This window comes from Mustelus asterias, chromosome 6 (genome assembly GCF_964213995.1).
Source record: "Mustelus asterias chromosome 6, sMusAst1.hap1.1, whole genome shotgun sequence".
In the NCBI taxonomy this organism is placed as follows: Eukaryota; Metazoa; Chordata; class Chondrichthyes; order Carcharhiniformes; family Triakidae; genus Mustelus; species Mustelus asterias.
This window is the reverse complement of record NC_135806.1, coordinates 122,603,718-122,619,977: the sequence shown is the minus strand read 5'-3', so window position 1 is coordinate 122,619,977 and position 16,260 is coordinate 122,603,718.

Here is a 16,260-nt window from a genome sequence, read left to right as displayed (position 1 = left end):
GATGGCCGTGAGGTTGGAGGCGGCGTCGAAGAGCTTGGCGCTGTACCCCGAGGACCACGTGCAGTCAACGTGGTTGGAGCAAGCTCAGCTCCCTCCTCGCCCCGCTAACCCGCGCTCCCAGATCGATTCGACGACGGCGGCAGCTCCAGGTGGCCAGCGATGCTATTTTTGTGGAGGGGCCAAGCATCCACGGCAACAGTGTCCGGCAAGAACGGCAATCTGCAGCCAGTGCGGTAAAAAGGGCCACTACGGCAAAGTCTGCAGGTCCAAACCTAAAAACGGCAGTGCAGCTTGTAACCCTCCAGAACGGAGACAATCTCTTTCGGCGTCGCAGTACCCACGAGGTCCGACCACGTGCGATCCCAGGACGGCGCCATCGTGGCTGACAGAGGAGGAGGAAGACCACCAGGAGTCGCTGCGCTTGGCGCCCTCGCCCACATGCGATTCATGGGGGCGGCCATCATGGTCCACGACGACTAGGAGCGACCAGCAGGGGTCCTCAGCATCCACATCGGCAGCATGCAGTGACGCCCAGGGGCCAACGGTGGCGTCGATCTCCCTGGATCAGACCAGGCACTACAGACTGGAACATTCTATGATGGATATAAAGGTTAGTGGCAGAACTGTGAATTGTCTGTTTGACAGTGGAAGCACCGAAAGTTTCATACACCCTGAAACTGCTAAAAGGTGTGGACTCCGGATTCTCCCTGCCAAACAGACAATTTCCATGGCATCACGGTCCCGGTCTGTACCGATCCAAGGACGATGTATGGTAACTCTTGAGGTACAGGGCACAATTTATGAGCAATACAGGCTCCTTGTGTTACCTCACCTTTGCGCGCCAATTCTCCTCGGACTGAACTTTATGGTCCACATGAAGAGTGTGATCCTACAGTACGGTGGGCCACTCCCTTCACTGGCAGTAGGGAATCAGCCGCAGCCTCCAAATTGCAATGCAATCTATCCACCCTGAAAATCACTACACCATCCCTTTTTAAAAATCTGGTACCTGGCTGCAAGCCCATCGCTACTAAAAGTAGGCCTTACAGCGCTGAGGACCGGATCTTTATTAGATCTGAGGTTCAGCGGCTCCTCAAGGAGGGGATCATACAGGCCAGTGCTAGTCCGTGGAGAGCGCAGGTCGTGGTATTCAAAAGCGGGAACAAACCTCGGATGGTCATCGACTATAGTCAGACCATTAATAGATACACGCAGCTGGATGCGTATCCTCTCCCGCGCATTTCTGATATGGTCAATCAGATTGCGCAGTACCGAGTGTTTTCTAACATAGACCTTAAGTCCGCCTACCATCAACTCCCCATCCGCCCAGAGGACCGACAATATACGGCTTTTGAGGCGGATGGTCGTCTATACCAATTCCTCAGGGTTCCATTTGGTGTCACCAATGGGGTCTCGGTCTTCCAGCGTGCTATGGACCGAATGGTGGACCAGAACGGGTTGTGGGCTACCTTCCCGTACCTGGATAACGTCACCATCTGCGGCCATGACCAGCAGGAACACGACACGAATCTCCAACACTTTCTGCGCACTGCATCTCGCCTGAATCTGACCTATAACAGGGAGAAGTGCGTATTCCGTACGCGTAGGTTAGCCATCCTCGGATACGTGGTGGAAAACGGGGTCATTGGCCCTGATCCAGACCGTATGCGCCCACTCACTGAACTTCCCTTGCCCGCTAGCACGAAAGCACTGAGGAGATGCCTCGGGTTTTTTTCGTATTATGCACAGTGGGTCCCCAACTACGCGGACAAAGCTCGTCCGCTCATTAAGTCCACGACCTTCCCAGTTACGCCGGAGGCCCAATTGGCCTTCAAGGTTTTGAAGAGCGACATCTCGAAAGCCACGATGCACGCGGTGGATGAATCCATTCCTTTCCAGGTGGAGAGTGATGCATCTGACTTCGCCCTAGCCGCCACACTAAACCAGGCAGGCAGGCCCGTCGCGTTCTTTTCCCGCACCCTTCAAGGCCCAGAAATTCGGCACTCAGCGGTGGAGAAGGAGGCTCAGGCCATTGTGGAGGCAGTCAGACACTGGCGCCATTACCTGGCAGGGAAGCGGTTCACCCTGATCACGGATCAACGATCCGTGGCGTTTATGTTCAGTAACACGCAGAGGGGCAAGATCAAGAACGATAAGATCTTGCGGTGGAGAATTGAGCTCTCCACCTATAATTACGATATTATGTATCGTCCAGGGAAGCTCAATGAGCCCTCGGATGCCCTCTCGCGCGGAACATGCGCCATCATGCAGGAGGACCGCTTGAAGGCTCTCCACAATGATCTGTGTCATCCTGGAGTCACCAGACTCTACCACTTCATCAAAGCCCGCAACCTGCCTTACTCGGTGGAGGATGTCAGGTCAGTGACTAGAAGCTGTCGGATTTGCGCAGAATGCAAACCACACTTTTATCGACCAGACCGGGCACAATTGGTCAAGGCCACTCGCCCTTTTGAGAGGCTGAGTGTGGATTTTAAGGGCCCCTTCCCTCAACGGACCGGAATGTCTATTTCCTCAACATAATAGACGAGTATTCCCGGTTTCCGTTTGTTGTCCCCTGTGCGGACACGTCGACTGCCACCGTCATCAAGGTTTTCAGTGAACTTTTTACCCTGTTCGGGTACCCCTGCTACATTCATAGCGACAGGGGCTCGTCGTTCATGAGCAACGACTTGAGGCAATTCCTGCTCTCATTCGGGATTGCCTCTAGTAGAACCACGAGCTACAACCCTAGGGGTAACGGACAGGTGGAAAGGGAGAATGCTACAGTCTGGAAGGCTGTCCTACTGGCACTGAAATCCAGGGGCCTTCCAGTCTCCCGTTGGCAGGAGGTCCTTCCAAATGCGCTCCATTCTATCCGCTCCCTCCTGTGTACGGCAACCAATGCTACTCCCCACGAGAGGATGTTCTCATTCCCTTGGAAGTCGTCCTCGGGGACCTCATTGCCAGCCTGGTTGACGTACCCAGGACCCGTCCTTCTGCGGCGACATGTGAGGGCTCGCAAGTCCGACCCCTTGGTCGAACCGGTCCAACTCCTCCACGCCAACCCTCAGTATGCCTATGTGGCATATCCTGACGGGCGAGAGGACACTGTCTCCATTAGAGACCTGGCGCCCGCAGGGGACGTAGCAACTCCTGTCGCTCCTATTCCCCCAGTCACGAATCCACTACTCCTCATTACTTCCCCAGACGTGGCGCGGTCAGCACCGGGACCAGTGCATAACACTTTTACTCCCATGTACAGCTTGCCTGAGACTCGGAGATCGGCGCCACCATCATCACCACCACCACTACCACCAAACGTTCCAGGATCCCCTGCACCATCGCCTCACCAGGGCCGGCCGGCCCGGGAGTCCTTGAGGGGACAGCCAGACGTTGCTTTGGAATGAGCGCCACCACAAGCACCTGCTCCGGTTTCGCAACCGGTGTTGAGGAGATCGCAGCGTTGGTGCGGTCCTCCAGACCGTCTGGACTTGTGAATCCTGTGATTTGTCTGTTTATATGACCTGTTTTTCGTCCACCCCGCCACCTTTTGTTCTTAAAGGAGGGGTGAATGTGGTGAACCATCGTTGGTTCACCACTGGGGGTTGTAACTATGTTACTGTTGGGCTAGGGTGTTGTTACTGTGGGGGTTGTACAATGTTGTTGGGTTAGGGTGTTTACCTGTTATAAGAGTTATCATGGCACGTTCCAGTGGGGTCCCGCCTCCGGTGGCGAGGTATAAGATCCCCTGCTCCGGCGGGACCCCTTCAGTCTGAACTGGTGTATTCGTGTTAGTAGTTCCATTGTTACTCTATTAAAGCCTTCAATACTGAAGCCTTGGTTCCATGTGCTTATTGTCGCGCATCACACAGAGAGAGAGAGAGAGAGAGCAGGAGCACAGAGAGAGCGAGAGCAGGAGTACAGAGAGAGAGAGAGCGGGAGCTAAGAGAGGGAGAGAGAGAGCAGGAGCACAGAGATAGAGAGCAGGAGCACCGAGACAGAGAGAGCAGGAGCACAGATAGAGAGAATGCAGGAGCACAGATAGAGAGAGAGAGCCGGAGCACAGAGAGAGAGAGAGCAGGAGCACAGAGAGAGCAGGAGCACAGAGAAAGAGAGAGCAGGAGCACAGAGAGAGAGAGAGCAGGAGCACAGAGAGAGAGAGAGAGCAGGAGCACAGAGAGAGGGAGAGCAAGAGCACAGAGAGAGAGGGCGCAGGAGCAGCGAGAGAGAGCGAGAGCAGGAGCGCAGAGAGAGCGAGCAGGAGCACAGAGAGAGAGCAGGAGCACAGAGAGAGAGCAGAAGCACCTAGAGAGAGAGCAGGAGCACAGAGAGAGTGTGGTGAACCATCGTTGGTTACCACTGTGGTGTTATTCTAATGTTGCTGTTGGGCTAGGGTGTTGACACTGTGGGGTTGTTATAATGTTGTTGTTAGGTTAGGGTGTTTACACTGTGGGATTAATATACCTGTGGTGGATGCTGTTGTGGCACATCCCGGTTGGGCCCCGCCTCCTGGGAGAGGTATAAGATCCTCTGCTCAGGCGGGACCCCTCCAGTCTGGAATGGTGTACTCGTGTTTAAATCGTTCCATTGTTAGACAATAAAAGCCTTCAATTACAGAAGCCTTGTGTCTCGTGCTCGATTGTCGCTGATGCGCGAGAGAGAGCAGGAGCACAGAGAGAGAGAGCAGCAGCACAGAGAGAAAGAGCAGGAGCACAGAGTGAGAGAGAGAGCAGGAGCAGAGAGAGAGAGAGCAGGAGCACAGAGAGAGTGATGCACGTCAATTGAACTCAAGACACAAGGCTTCGGTAACTGAAGGCTTTTATTGCCTAACAATGGAACTATTAGAACATAAGTACACCACTCCAGACTGACGAGGTCCCGCCCGAGCAGGGGGTCTTATACCTCTCCCAGGAGGCGGAGCCCGACCGGGATGTGCCACAACAGCAACAACCACAGGTGTATTAATCCCACAGTGTGAACACCCTAGCCCAACAACAACATTAGAACAACCCCACAGTGGGAACCAACGATGGTTCACCACATTCACCCCTCCTTTGAGAACAAAGGCCGGCGGGGTGCGAACACAGACAATATAAAAAAAGTCAAAAATCTACAAGTCCAGACGGTCTGGAGGACCGCACCGTCGTTGTGACCTCCTCAATACCGGCGGTGACACCGGAGTAGGTGCTTGCGGTGGCATCCTCTCCAAAACAGCGTCCGGCTGTCCTCTCGCGGACTCACGGGCCGGTTGACCCTGATGAAGCGGTAGTGCAGGGGATCCCGGTACATTCTGCGATGGCGCCGATCTCCGAGTCTCAGGCAAGCTGTACAGTGGAGTATAACTGTTATGCACTGGTCCCGGTGCTGACCGCGCCACGTCCGGGTGAGAAATAAGAGATAAGGGATTCGTGACTGGGGGTATGGGAGCGACAGGAGTTGCTACGTCCCCTGCGGGCGCCAGGTCTCGGATCGAGACTGTGTCCTTTCGCCCGTCAGGATATGCCACATAGGCATACTGAGGGTTGGCGTGGAGGAGGTGGACCGGTTCGACCAAGGGGTCGGACTTGCGGGCCCTTACATGTCGCCGCAGAAGGACGGGTCCTGGGTACGTCAACCAGGCTGGTAAAGATATCCCCGAGGACGACTTCCGAGGGAATGAGAACATCCTCTCGTGGGGAGTAGCATTGGTTGCCGTACACAGGAGGGAGCGAATGGAGTGAAGCGCATTTGGGAGGACCCCCTGCCAATGGGAGACTGGAAGGCCTTTGGACTTCAGCGTCAATAGGACAGCCTTCCAGACTGTAGCATTCTCTCTTTCCACCTGTCCATTGCCCCTAGGGTTGTAACTCGTGGTCCTACTAGAGGCAATCCCGTATGAGAGCAGGAATTGCCTCAAGTCATTACTCATGAACGACGAGCCCCTGTCGCTATGTATATAGCTGGGGTACCCGAACAGGGTAAAAAGATCACGGAATGCCTTGATCACCGTGGCAGTCGACGTGTCCGCACAGGGGACAACAAACGGGAACCGGGAGTACTCATCTATGATGTTAAGAAAGTACACGTTCCGATCTGTTGAGGGAAGGGGGCCCTTAAAATCCACACTTAGCCTCTCGAAGGGGCGAGTGGCCTTGACCAAATGTGCCCGGTCAGGTCGGTAAAAGTGCGGTTTGCATTCCGCGCAAATCCGACAGCTCCTTGTCACTGACCTGACGTCCTCCACCGAGTAAGGCAGGTTGCGGGCTTTGATGAAGTGGTAGAACCGAGTGACCCCAGGATGGCACAGGTCATTTTGGAGGGCGTTCAAGCGGTCCTCCTGCATAGTAGCGCATGTTCCGCGCGAGAGGGCATCCGAGGGCTCATTGAGTTTCCCTGGACGATACATGATATCGTAATTATAGGTGGAGAGCTCAATTCTCCACCGCAAGATCTTGTCGTTCTTGATCTTGCCCCTCTGCGTGTTATTGAACATAAACGCCACGGACCGCTGGTCCGTGATCAGGGTGAACCGCTTCCCCGCCAGGTAATGGCGCCAGTGTCTGACGGCCTCCACAATGGCCTGGGCCTCCTTTTCCACCGCTGAATGCCGAATTTCGGGACCTTGGAGGGTGCGGGTAAAAATGCGACGGGCCTGCCCGCCTGGTTTAGTGTGGCGGCCAGGGCGAAATCAGATGCATCACTTTCCACCTGAAAAGGGATGGATTCGTCCATCGCGTGCATCGTGGCTTTCGCAATGTCGTGTTTCAATGCCTTGAAGGCCAATTGGGCCTCTGGTGTGAGTGGAAAAGTCGTGGACTTAATAAGCGGACGGGCTTTGTCCGCGTAGTTGGGGACCCACTGCGCATAATAGGAGAAGAAGCCTAGGCATCTCCTCAGTGCTTTTGCGCTAGCGGGCAAAGGAAGTTCAGTAAGGGGGCGCATACGGTCAGGATCAGGGCCAATGACCCCGTTTTCCACTACGTATCCCAGGATGGCTAACCGGCGCGTACGGAATACACACTTCTCCCTGTTGTAGGTCAGATTCAGGCGAGATGCAGTGCGCAAAAAGTTCTGGAGATTTGTGTCATGGTCCTGCTGATTACGGCCGCAGATGGTGACATTATCCAGGTACGGGAAGGTAGTCCGCAGCCCGTTCTGGTCCACCATTCGGTCCATAGCACGCTGGAAGACCGAGACCCCATTGGTGACACCAAATGGAACCCTAAGAAACTGATACAGACGACCATCCGCCTCAAAAGTCGTGTAATGTCGGTCCTCTGGGCGGATGGGGAGTTGGTGGTAGGCGGACTTAAGGTCTATGGTGGAGAACACCCGGTACTGCGCAATCTGATTGACCATATCAGATATGCGCGGGAGAGGATACGCATCCAGCTGCGTATATCGGTTAATGGTCTGACTGTAATCAATGACCATCCGGGATTTGTTCCCGCTCTTAACCACCACGACCTGTGTTCTCCACGGTCTAACGCTGGGCTGTATGATCCCTTCTTTGAGGAGCCGCTGAACCTCAGATCTGATGAAGATCCGATCTTCAGCGCTGTAACGCCTACTTTTAGTAACGATGGGCTTGCAGCCTGGTACCAGATTCTTAAATAAAGAGGGTGTGGTGATCTTTAATGTGGAAAGATTGCATGCGGGGCGCTTTGGACAATTTGGAGGCTGCGGCTGGTCCCCTACTGTCAGCGAAGGGAGTGGCCCACCGTACTGTAGGATCACACTCTTCATGTGGGCCATAAAGTTTAGTCCGAGGAGAATTGGTGCGCAAAGATGCGGCAACACAAGGAGCCTGTATCGCTCGTAAATTGTGCCCTGCACTTTCAGAGTTACCACACAACGTCCTTGAACCGGTACAGATCGGGACCGTGATGCCATAGAAATTGTCTGTTTGGCAGGTAGAACCTGGAGTCCACACCTCTTTACAGTGTCTGGGTGAATAAAGCTCTCAGTGCTCCCGCTGTCAAACAGACAATAAACTGTACGACCATTTACCTTAATGTTCATCATTGAACAGTCAAGCCTGTGGTGCTTAGCCTGGTTCAGGGTGATCGACGCCACCGTTGGCCCTTGGACGTCACTGCAGGCAGCTGAGGTTGATGCTGAGGACCCCTGCTGGTCGCTCCTGGTCATCGTCGACCAAAATGGCCGCCCCCATGAATCGCACATGGTTGAGGGCGCCAAGTGTAGCGACTCCTGGTGGTCATCCTCCTCCGACTCCGTCAACCACAATGGCGTCGTCCTGGACTCGCACGTGGACGAACCCCGTGGGTACTTCGACGTCGATGGTGATGATCCCCGTTCTGAAGGGTCACAGGCTGCACTGCCGTTCTTGGGCTTCGATCTGCAGACCTTCGCATAGTGCCCCTTTTTACCGCATTGATTACAGACCACCGCTTTAGCAGGACACTTTTGTCGTGGATGCTTGGCTCCTCCGCAGAAGTAGCACCGCGGGCCGCCTGGGGCTGCCGCCGTCGTCGGGTCTATATGGGAGCACGCCATAATACTGCACTTCGAGCCCGTGGGGCGAGGAGGGATTTGTGACTGCTCCTGCCACGTTGTCTCCACGTGGTCCTCCGGATACAGGACCAAGCTCTTCGAAGCCGCCACAAGCATTTCAGCCGTCCCCATAGCTTGGGTCAGGTTGAGATTCCCCTTTTCCAGCAGCTTGAGACGGATGTACGAAGACCCTACCCCTGCCACAAACGCATCTCGGGCGAGGTCGTACATGTACTGCTCAGCCGACACAGCTTTGCAGTCGCAGCCCCTGGCAAGCTGCAAGAGCTCATTGCCGTAATCCTCCATGGTTTCGCCCGACTGCCGACGTCGTGTAGCGAGGAGGTAACGAGCGTGGATCTCGTTGGGAGGTCTCGTGTAGCGCTTTTTTAAAAGCTCGAGGGCCGCACGGATCGCGAGGTAGACAGTGTCGCTTACCCTCGCATGGAGGACCCGGAGTCTGTCGTCATCTGTGATGACCGCTGCAGAGGCTGCCAGGTAGTCCTCGAAACACTTCAGCCAGTGGTCGAAGGTGTTAGAGGCGCCGACCGCACGTGGATCCAGCGTCAGACGCTCTGGCTTTAGTATTTGTTCCATACTCTCCGTCGAGAGCTTAATGTTAGGCAATAAAATTGATGCACGTCAATTGAACTCAAGACACAAGGCTTCGGTAACTGAAGGCTTTTATTGCCTAACAATGGAACTATTAGAACATAAGTACACCACTCCAGACTGACGAGGTCCCGCCCGAGCAGGGGGTCTTATACCTCTCCCAGGAGGCGGAGCCCGAATGGGATGTGCCACAACAGCAACAACCACAGGTGTATTAATCCCACCCTAGCCCAACAACAACATTAGAACAATCCCACAGTGTGAACACACTAGCCCAACAACAACATTAGAACAACCCCACAGTGGGAACCAACGATGGTTCACCAGAGAGAGAGAGAGAGCAGGAGCACAGAGAGCGAGAGAGCAGGAGCACAGAGAGAGAGAGAGCAGGAGCGCAGAGAGAGAGAGAGAGCAGGGGCACAGAGAGCGAGAGAGCAGGAGCAGAGAGAGAGAGAGCAGGAGCACAGAGAGAGAGCAGGAGCACAGAGAGAGAGAGAGCAGGAGCACAGAGAGAGAGAGAGCAGGAGCACAGAGAGAGAGGGCGCAGGAGCAGAGAGAGAGAGCGAGAGCAGGAGCGCAGAGAGAGAGCAGGAGCACAGAGAGAGAGCAGGAGCACAGAGAGAGAGCGAGAGCAGGAGCGCAGAGAGAGAGAGAGCAGGAGCACAGAGAGAGAGAGCAGGAGCACAGAGAGAGAGAGCAGGAGCACAGAGAGAGAAAGAGCAGGAGCACAGAGAGCGAGAGAGCAGGAGCACAGAGAGAGAGAGCAGGAGCACAGAGAGAGAGCAGGAGCACAGAGAGAGAGAGAGAGCGGAAGCACAGAGAGAGAGCAGGAGCACAGAGAGAGAGAGCAGGAGCACAGAGAGAGAGCAGGAGCACAGAGAGCGAGCAGGAGCACAGAGAGAGAGAGAGCAGGAGCACAGAGTGAGAGAGAGAGCAGGAGCACAGAGAGAGAGAGCAGGAGCACAGAGTGAGAGAGAGAGAGCAGGAGCAGAGAGCGAGAGAGCAGGAGCACAGAGAGCGAGAGAGCAGGAGCACAGAGAGAGAGAGCAGGAGCACAGAGTGAGAGAGAGAGCAGGAGCACAGAGAGAGAGAGCAGGAGCACAGAGAGAGAGAGCAGGAGCACAGAGAGAGAGAGCAGCAGCACAGAGTGAGAGAGAGAGCAGGAGCAGAGAGCGAGAGAGCAGGAGCCCAGAGAGAGAGAGAGAGCAGGAGCACAGAGAGCGAGAGAGCAGGAGCACAGAGAGAGAGCAGGAGCACAGAGAGAGAGAGAGCAGGAGCACAGAGAGAGAGCAGGAGCACAGAGAGAGAGCAGGAGCACAGAGAGAGAGCAGGAGCACAGAGAGAGAGAGAGCAAGAGCACAGAGAGAGAGGTCGCAGGAGCAACGAGAGAGAGCGAGAGCAGGAGCGCAGAGAGAGAGAGCAGGAGCACAGAGAGAGAGAGCAGCAGCACAGAGAGAAAGAGCAGGAGCACAGAGTGAGAGAGAGAGCAGGAGCACAGAGAGCGAGAGAGCAGGAGCACAGAGAGAGAGAGCAGGAGCGCAGAGAGAGAGAGAACAGGAGCAGAGAGAGAGAGAACAGGAGCACAGAGAGCGAGAGAGCAGGAGCAGAGAGAGAGAGAACAGGAGCACAGAGAGCGAGAGAGCAGGAGCAGAGAGAGAGAGAGCAGGAGCACAGAGAGAGAGCAGGAGCACAGAGAGAGAGCAGGAGCACAGAGAGAGAGCAGGAGCACAGAGAGAGAGAGCAGGAGCACAGGGAGAGAGAGAGCAAGAGCACAGAGAGAGAGGTCGCAGGAGCAGCGAGAGAGAGCGAGAGCAGGAGCACAGAGAGAGAGAGCAGGAGCGCAGGGAGAGAGCAGGAGCACAGAGAGAGAGAGCAGGAGCACAGATAGGGTGAGAGAGCAGGAGCACAGATAGAGAGAGAGAGCAGGAGCACAGAGAGAGCGAGAGCAGGAGTACAGAGAGAGAGAGCGGGAGGACAGAGAGGGAGAGAGAGAGCAGGAGCACAGAGAGAGAGAGCGGGAGCACAGAGAGAGCAGGAGCACAGAGAGAGAGAGAGCAGGAGCACAGAGAGAGAGAGCAGGAGCACAGAGAGAGAGAGCAGGAGCACAGAGAGAGAGAGCAGGAGCACAGAGTGAGAGAGAGAGCAGGAGCAGAGAGCGAGAGAGCAGGAGCCCAGAGAGAGAGAGAGAGAGCAGGAGCACAGAGAGCGAGAGAGCAGGAGCACAGAGAGAGAGAGCAGGAGCACAGAGAGAGAGCAGGAGCACAGAGAGAGAGCAGGAGCACAGAGAGAGAGAGCAGGAGCACAGGGAGAGAGAGAGCAAGAGCACAGAGAGAGAGGTCGCAGGAGCAGCGAGAGAGAGCGAGAGCAGGAGCACAGAGAGAGAGAGCAGGAGCGCAGGGAGAGAGCAGGAGCACAGAGAGAGAGCGGAAGCACAGAGAGAGAGAGCAGGAGCACAGATAGAGAGAGAGAGAGCAGGAGCACGGAGAGAGCGAGAGCAGGAGTACAGAGAGAGAGAGAGCGGGAGCACAGAGAGAGAGAGCAGGGGCACAGAGAGAGCAGGAGCAGAGAGAGAGAGAGCAGGAGCACAGAGAGAGAGAGCAGGGGCACAGAGAGAGAGAGAGAGTGCAGGAGCACAGAGAGAGAGAGCAGGAGCACAGAGAGAGGGAGAGAGCAGGAGCACAGAGAGAGAGAGCAGGAGCACAGAGAGAGAGAGCAGAAGCACAGAGAGAGAGAGTTAGCAGGAGCACAGAGAGAGCGAGAGCAGGAGTACAGAGAGAGAGAGCAGGAGCACAGAGAGAGAGAGCAGGAGCACAGAGAGAGAGAGCAGGAGCACAGAGAGAGAGGGTAGAAGCACAGAGAGGGAGAGAGCAGAAGCACAGATAGGGTGAGAGAGCAGGAGCACAGAGAGAGCGAGAGCAGGAGTACAGATAGAGAGAGAGAGCAGGAGCACAGATTGATGCGCGACAATCAAGCACGAGGTACAAGGCTTCAGCGATTGAAGGCTTTTATTGACAAACAATGGAACTATTTAAACAAGAGTACACCATTCCAGACTGGAGGGGTCCCGCCTGAGCAGAGGGTCATATACCTCTCCCAGGAGGCGGGGCCCGACCGGGATGTGCCATAACAACATCCACCACAGGTATGTTAATCCCACAGTGTAAACACCCTAACCCAACAACATTATAACGACCCCCACAGTGGCAACACCCTAACCCAACAGTAACATTGGAATAACCCCACAGTGGTAACCACCGATGGTTCACCACATTCACCCCTCCTTTAAAAACAAAGGCCTGCGGGGTGCGAAAACAGGTCACATATATACAAAATTCACAAGTCCAGACGGTCTGGAGGACCGCACCGTCGCTGTGATCTCCTCAACACCGGTTGCGACACCGGAGCAGGTGCTTGCGGTGGCGTTCTCTCCAAAACAGCGTCCGGCTGTCCCCTCGAGGACTCCCGGGCCGGTTGACCCTGGTGAGGCGGTGGTGCAGGGGATCCTGGAACCTTCTGTGGTGGCGCCGATCTCCGAGTCTCAGGCAAGCTGTACATGGGAGTATAACTGTTATGCACTGGTCCCGGTGCTGACCGCGCCACGTCTGGGGAAGAAAGAAGTGAAAGGGGGTTCGTGACAGGGGGTATAGGAGCGACAGGAGTTGCTACGTCCCCTGCGGGCGCCAGGTCTCGAATCGAGACTGTGTCCTCTCGCCCGTCAGGATATGCCACATAGGCATACTGAGGGTTGGCGTGGAGGAGTTGGACCGGTTCGACCAAGGGGTCGGACTTGCGGGCCCTCACATGTCGCCGCAGAAGGACGGGTCCTGGGTACGTCAACCAGGCTGGTAAAGATATCCCCGAGGACGACTTCCGAGGGAATGAGAACATCCTCTCGTGGGGAGTAGCATTGGTTGCCGTACAGAGGAGGGAGCGAATGGAGTGAAGCGCATTTGGAAGGACCTCCTGCCAACGGGAGACTGGAAGGCCCCTGGACTGCAGCGCCAATAGGACAGCCTTCCAGACTGTAGCATTCTCCCTCTCCACCTGTCCGTTACCCCTAGGGTTGTAGCTCGTGGTTCTACTAGAGGCAATCCCGTATGAGAGCAGGAATTGCCTCAAGTCGTTACTCATGAACGACGAGCCCCTGTCGCTATGTATGTAGCAGGGGTACCCGAACAGGATAAAAAGATCACTGAATGCCTTAATCACTGTGGCAGTCGACGTGTCCGCACAGGGGACAACAAACGGGAACCGGGAGTATTCATCTATGATATTGAGAAAATAGACATTCCGGTCCGTTGAGGGAAGGGGGCCCTTAAAATCCACACTCAGCCTCTCGAAGGGGCGAGTGGCCTTGACCAATTGTGCCCGGTCCGGTCGATAAAAGTGCGGTTTGCATTCCGCGCAAATCCGACAGCTTCTCGTTACTGACCTGACATCCTCCACCGAGTAGGGCAGGTTGCGGGCTTTTATGAAGTGGTAGAGTCGAGTGACTCCAGGATGGCACAGGTCATTGTGGAGGGCCTTCAAGCGGTCCTCCTGCATGATGGCGCATGTTCCGCACGAGAGGGCATCCGAGGGCTCATTGAGCTTCCCTGGACGATACATAATATCGTAATTATAGGTGGAGAGCTCAATTCTCCACCGCAAGATCTTATCATTCTTGATCTTGCCCCTCTGCGTATTACTGAACATAAACGCCACGGATCGTTGATCCGTGATCAGGGTGAACCGCTTCCCCGCCAGGTAATGGCGCCAGTGTCTGATGGCCTCCACAATGGCCTGGGCCTCCTTCTCCACCGCTGAATGCCGAATTTCGGGACCTTGAAGGGTGCGGGAAAAAAACGCGACGGGCCTGCCTGCCTGGTTTAGTGTGGCGGCCAGGGCAAAATCCGATGCATCACTTTCCACCTGAAAAGGGATGGATTCATCCACCGCGTGCATCGTGGCTTTCGCAATGTCGCTTTTCAAAGCCTTGAAGGCCAATTGGGCCTCCGGCGTGAGTGGGAAGGTCGTGGACTTGATGAGCGGACGAGCTTTGTCCGCGTAGTTGGGGACCCACTGCGCATAATAAGAAAAGATGCCGAGGCATCTCCTCAGTGCTTTCGTGCTTGCAGGCAAGGGAAGTTCAGTAAGGGGGCGCATACGGTCTGGATCAGGGCCGATGACCCCGTTTTCCACCACGTATCCAAGGATAGCTAACCTGCGCGTACGGAATACACACTTCTCCCTGTTATAGGTCAGATTCAGGCGAGATGCAGTGCGCAGAAAGTTTTGGAGATTCGTGTCATGGTCCTGCTGGTCATGGCCGCAGATGGTGACGTTATCCAGGTACGGGAAGGTAGCCCGCAACCCGTTCTGGTCCACCATTCGGTCCATAGCACGCTGGAAAACCGAGACCCCATTGGTGACACCAAATGGAACCCTAAGAAACTGATATAGACGACCATCCGCCTCAAAAGCCGTGTATTGTCGGTCCTCTGGGCGGATGGGGAGTTGGTGGTAGGCAGACTTACGGTCTATGGTGGAGAACACCCGGTACTGCGCAATCTGATTGACCATATCAGATATGCGCGGGAGAGGATACGCATCCAGCTGCGTATAACGGTTAATGGTCTGACTGTAGTCGATGACCATCCGGGGTTTGTTCCCGCTTTTAACCACCACGACCTGCGCTCTCCACGGACTAGCACTGGGCTCTATGATCCCTTCTTTGAGGAGCCGCTGAACCTCAGATCTGATAAAGATCCGGTCTTCAGTGCCGTAACACCTACTTTTAGTAGCGATGGGCTTGCAGCCTGGTACCAGATTCTTAAATAAAGAAGGTGTGGTGATCTTTAGTGTGGAAAGATTGCATGCGGGGCGCTTTGGGCAATTTGGAGGCTGCGGCTGATTCCCTACTGCCAGTGAAGGGAGTGGCCCACCGTACTGTAGGATCACACTCTTCATGTGGACCATAAAGTTTAGTCCGAGGAGAATTGGCGCGCAAAGGTGCGGCAACACAAGGAGCCTGTATCGCTCGTAAATTGTGCCCTGCACCTCTAGGGTTACCATACAACGTCCTTGGATCGGTACAGACCGGGACCGTGATGCCATAGAAATTGTCTGTTTGGCAGGTAGAACCCGGAGTCCACACCTTTTTGCAGTGTCAGGGTGAATAAAACTCTCGGTGCTCCCACTGTCAAACAGACAATACACAGTACGACCATTTACCTTGATGTTCATCATCGAACTGTCAAGCCTGTGATGCTTTGTCTGGTCCAGAGAGATCGACGCCACCGTTGGCCCCAGGGCGTCACTGCATGCAGCCGAGGTTGATACTGAGGACCCCTGCTGGTCGCTCCTGGTCGTCGTCGACCATGATGGCCGCCCCCATGAATCGCACGTGGGTTAGGGCGCCAAGCGTAGCGACTCCTGGTGGTCATCCTCCTCCTCCGTCAGCCACGATGGTGCCGTCCTGGATTCGCACGTGGTCGGGCCTCGCGGGTACTGCGACGCCGAAGGAGATTGTCTCCGCTCTGGAGGGTCACAGGCTGCACTGCCGTTCTTGGGCTTCGACCTGCAGACTTTAGCATAGTGCCCCTTTTTACCGCACTGACTGCAGATCGCCGTTTTTGCTGGACACTGTTGCCGTGGATGCTTGGCTCCTCCGCAAAAATAGCATCGCTGGCCGCCTGGAGCTGCCGCTGTCGTCGGGTCGATATGGGAGCGCGAGCCCGTGGGGCGAGGAGGGACTTGTGCTTGCTCCTGCCACGTTGTCTCCGCGTGGTCTTCGGGGTACAGAGCCAAGCTTTTCGACGCTGCCTCCAGCATCTCAGCCATCTCCATCGCTTGGGTCAAGTTGAGGTTCCCTTTCTCCAATAGTTTAAGCCGGATGTACGAGGACCCTACCCCTGCTACGAACGCATCTCGGGCGAGGTCGTACATGTACTGCTCAGCCGACACAGCTTTGCAGTCGCAGCCCCTGGCAAGCTGCAAGAGCTCATTGGCGTAGTCCTCCATGGTTTCGCCCGACTGCCGACGTCGTGTAGCGAGGAGGTAACGAGCGTGAATCTCGTTGGGTGGTCTCGTGTATCGTTTCTTCAAGAGCTCGATGGCCCTCGGGTAAGTGGTGGCCGCACGAATCGCAAGATAGACCGTGTCGTTTACCCTCGCGTG